The following is a 5,208-nucleotide window of genomic DNA, read 5'->3' on the forward strand; positions in this document are numbered from 1 at the left end:
CTTCTCACAAGGGCCACAACATTCTGCATAACAATCTACAGGAAAATCAAAAGATTCCATCAGCAAATTTCTCAAAACATGCTGCATAAGCAATAAATTCTTTGAAAGTTTTAATCAAGAGAATTATACTTCAGTTTATGAGGTTATGAGGTTAAAAGAAGTACAATTCATGCATTAAAAGATTGATTATGAGGTTAAAAGATTTCGTGAACAAAAAATGCATTTATTTAAAACTATGATTGCCAACACTAACAAAGAACAAACATCTGAGAGTATAGCTCTCCCAGGCATTCTATCAAACCCCTGTTAGGAATCTCAAACAACTATATTAACCAACCCCAACCTTCCAAAAAAAAAAAAAAAAAAAAATTCCCACAAAAACACAAATATTTTAGTCATATATGTAGCAATACCCAGAAAAAGAAAATTTAATTTTTGGGTTTATACCATCCTCCTTTCCTCTCATCCTAATAATTCCAATTCTCCAACACTACCAACCATGAACGGCTAAATAAAAACAAATCTCAAGAAAAACCCAAAACCTAAATCATAATGTCCAAATTTTTAAAACAAAAACCAATTACCAGCAGACCATGAACGGCTAAATAAAAACAAATCTCAAGAAAAACCCAAAACCTAAATCATAATGTCCAAATTTTTAAAACAAAAAACAAAACAAATCTCAAGAAAAACCCAAAACCTAAATCATAATGTCCAAATTTTTAAAACAAAAAACAATTACCAGCAGACCATGAACGGCTAAATAAAAACAAATCTCAAGAAAAACCCAAAACCTAACTCATAATGTCCAAATTTTTAAAACAAAAAACAATTACCAGCAACCCATGAACGGCTAAATAAAAACAAATCTCAAGAAAAACCCAAAACCTAAATCATAATGTCCAAATTTTTAAAACAAAAAACAATTACCAGCAGACCATGAACGGCTAAATAAAAACAAATCTCAAGAAAAACCCAAAACCTTAATCATAATGTCCAAATTTTTAAAACAAAAAACAATTACCAGCAGCCTATGAACGGCTAAATAAAAACAAATCTCAAGAAAAACCCAAAACCTTAATCATAATGTCCAAATTTTTAAAACAAAAAACAATTACCAGTAGACCATGAACGGCTAAATAAAAACAAATACAAATCTCAAGAAAAATCCAAAACCTAAATCATAATGTCCAAAATTTTAAAACAAAAAACAATTACCAGTAGACCATGAACGGCTAAATAAAAACAAATCTCAAGAAAAACTCAAAACCTAAATCATAATGTCCAAATTTTTAAAACAAAAAACAATTACCAGCAGACCAAGAAAACACATATAAACCATGTTGTTTATATATAAGCTGTGTGTTTAAAGTTTTGTGTATAGGAAAGGAATTAAATTAGGAATGGAGAAAATAGCTTGTGAAATAGTTGAGGACCTTGCGAAAGAAGCCTTCTTTTTTATATATGCATGAAAGGAGTTATAGATCGAGTAACTTTCCTTGGTATCTTAATTGTGGACGGATTGATTGAGTGACTATCGTGGGTTATTATTAAAGAGTTGTTCGAGAATTAGTAGGAATTTTTGGTATGGAGGCTTTCACTCTGAAAGGCCTATGGAAACGTGCCATGCGTGATTGACAGAGAAACATGGTTATTAAATGTAACTGGGGGGCTATGGACTGCAAGATTTGGTACGTACACGTGGATAGAGAAACATGATCCAGTACGAAATTAAGGGTATCAGGCTTCGGGTACATTAGGGGAAGGAGATAGCGGCTGAGTTTTAGTTTTAGGTTTTAAAGAGGTATTGGGTTTTGTAATGTGTATTTGGTGGGGAAAAAAAATTTTATAAAAAAAAAATTAAATGATGATATGGAAAATTGTGGAAGCTTCAAAAGTTTCGGTTATATATATATATATATATATATAGATTATATCTATTTTGTTTTATAGTATTGTACAAATATACCACTGTAATAAAAAAACAAAAAAATTTCTATTAGCTGATAGAATGCTTATAAATTTTTTTATTAAGGACCAAAATTTAATAAATAAAAATTATTTTTAAAATATTATATTCTTATTGAATTGTTCAACATTTACATTTCAACATTTTATTAATACGTTTTACTATATTTGTGATAATTTAAGAGTGTAAAAATTTTTAAAATCAAAATTTTTTTAATACATTTTATAAATATATAAAAAATAGTCCAATTAATTTATTAAATTATATAAAAAGGTTCGATTATTTTTTTATAATTCATGTATTGCTTTTAAATACTAAGTAATAATACATTTTACATTTGCGTTTGACTCCAAAATGTGTTGAGTGGGCTCTATACTAACCTTATTTTTGCCGAGCAAGAATTTGAGTGAGATTTGAAAAGAATTTATAAGTTAAATTAAGCTAAATTACAAGTTTTTTTTTTAATTTTATTTTATATTTAAAATACTTGACGCATATTAAAAAAAAAAATTTGTCATAGAAATGTGGCCATATTCTCTTCTACAACCACATCTTCGATATGATCAACATCCTCATATTCACCCTTGGTATCTAGGAGCTCCTCGAAATCATCCCTAGTGAAATCAATATGGGTTGCATCATCATCAAGTCCATGATCATCATCATTTTCGGATGTGCCCCCATGCAGCTCATCATGAGATAAATGCTCTCCTTCATGCACTTCCTGGGGCCCTTCCTCCTCCTCAGTCGAGTTCACATGGGGAAATGTCTGCCACGGTTCACTGCCATACCTATCTCCTATGTTCTCTGCACGCCCTTGATAAGACTGTAATGGTATTGAGTCGATGTGCTCATCTACAATTCCATCCAAAATAGTATGTTGTGAACCCTCTCTAGCCTTTACTATGGCGGGCTCAACAGTGACATAGAGATCCGAAGCACTGAATCCTTTTACCACCATTTGTTCAACAACTTTCTACATCATCTTCACTTCGGCGCCACTCGATAACTGTAGTGAATTGTAGAAAACCTGGTTGTCTACAACCTGTTGAGGTGCTTGATACATGATGGAAATATTATGCCTAGAGTGGTCTAACCCCATCGCCTTCAATATTCTTCGTTGCAAGTTCATAAGGCTTATCCCATGCTTCACCTTAACACATTTTTGCTTTTGGTTCGAGCCTTGGTATGACAACCCATGCAACTCATGATAATACATCTCTCCATCGTAGTACACATAGAAAAAGTGAAAATCTATCACCGACTTGTTATTAACAATATAAAAGTTGTCATAATCTAGAACCATTTACATAAATTTGGCGTATGATAAAAACAATTTATATTCAAACTCAACTTTGGGTATAGACATATAAATAATTGAATCTTGATCATTCGAATAATTTATACACATAGACATATAAAATAATATATATATACACACATATAAAATAATAAAAGGTCAAACGTTTCGATTTTATTTTATTAAGCTAATTTCTTTGTTGAGTAATGAATTCATATTATTATGAACACCCTTATTACTGTAAAAGTCAACAAAATATCATATTACCTTTATCTATCAACCCATGAGTTTTATACAATTAAGCCACACGTGAACTATACTTGTCACGAATTAGGAATTCAACTAACCTTTACTAGTTCTAGCACTTGCTTATTCTGAAGGTGTTGTTGGATTAAATATTTTCAAAGGATTTGCTTAATTTTATTGTGTTTACACCACTATGTGTATGTGTGTAACTTACAAAATAATCTTACTATGCATGCTCTCTATTTGCTATCATATGGTCAAGCTTGATTCTTTTATATTTGTGCTCTATTTGTTTTGACAAAAAAGTTTTATATATATATATATCAGCAGTTGTACGTAGTTAATATTGCAAAACTCATTACATGAAATATATCTCATGCATAAAAATCTCATACAAACCACATGCAAACACAATCCAAAACTAAGCATTTAACTATTACCTCTATGTACTGGTCACAACAGGGTTGACCCAAAGGTTAAATGGACAGCACGTTGGTCTTGGACGGAGACACTAACACTGAGAGTCAAAGACTTGCAGATGGTGACCCAACTACTAGTAAAGCTTTTGCTTCTAGTAAGTGTTCTGACTCGTCACATGGACTTGGAAAGATAGATATTGAAAATAGTTAAAAGCTGGCGAGGGGTTATTTTGTTTAGAGGTACTCGAGTACCATTCATTGTAGTGGTTGGCGCTAGAAAGTAGGTGTGTAATAAGTATGCCACTTGATACTCGAGTTTCTAGGACTTGAGTAATGTATTAGAAGTTCTCGAGTCCACTAAACTCGAGTATGGCTCGGGTATAATAAGTGAAATGAGTGAAAATCATCTAGATTCATACTTGAGTTTCTAGGATTCGAGTACTGTGTTAGAAGTACCTGAGTCCACTAAACTCGAGTATGGCTCGGGTATGATAACCAAAATGAGTGAAATCTTCCAGATTCTGTCTTTGCAAAAACTGTTGTTGAAGTCATGCAACCCATTAGAACATTTTTTTTTTCTTTTTTCCCTTTTCTTTTTAATGACAAAAATCTTATGATATTCACTTTTTTTCTCCTCTCCATTTTAAAGGGTGTGAAAATCATGATTCATTATTAATGTCATACAGATGAAAGTTAGCAGATGGCGGCACTATGCGGCAAGTCTAGAAGCAAAGTAAGCAAATGAAGCAACTTCAATAAATAGTAGTCAATTACAATATGCTTACAAATAACTTGGAAACAGAATTAGATAAATCAAAATGATCATAAAAATGTTGAGCCCTGGGACTGAGTTGGTGAACCATTTGCATGGAGTACCCATGAAAAGCAATCGTCCTGTCAAGCTCTCTTATATTTCTGTTTTTTGCTGAACCACTTATGAAGCAATCCATAATTAGTTCATTGGCCTCCACGGCATGGATATCAACCATTTTCGGCCAATTCAGTTGGGATATTTACATCACCTACCAATATAGTGCAATAGTAGAATTGGTCATTCAAAAATATGATAAAAATTACTATTAAGTTAGATAATATAATGGTTTACATATGGTTTTATTTTTTTCACAAAATTTCAATCAGACACACGCATACACACACACACACACACACACACACATGTATGTATATACACACATGCATAAAATGACAACGTTCCCCGAATTCAATTGTTGGATTAAAACACAGATCATATAAAAAAACACCCTTGGACATCA

Source organism: Quercus lobata, chromosome 7 (genome assembly GCF_001633185.2).
Source record: "Quercus lobata isolate SW786 chromosome 7, ValleyOak3.0 Primary Assembly, whole genome shotgun sequence".
Taxonomy (NCBI): Eukaryota; Viridiplantae; Streptophyta; class Magnoliopsida; order Fagales; family Fagaceae; genus Quercus; species Quercus lobata.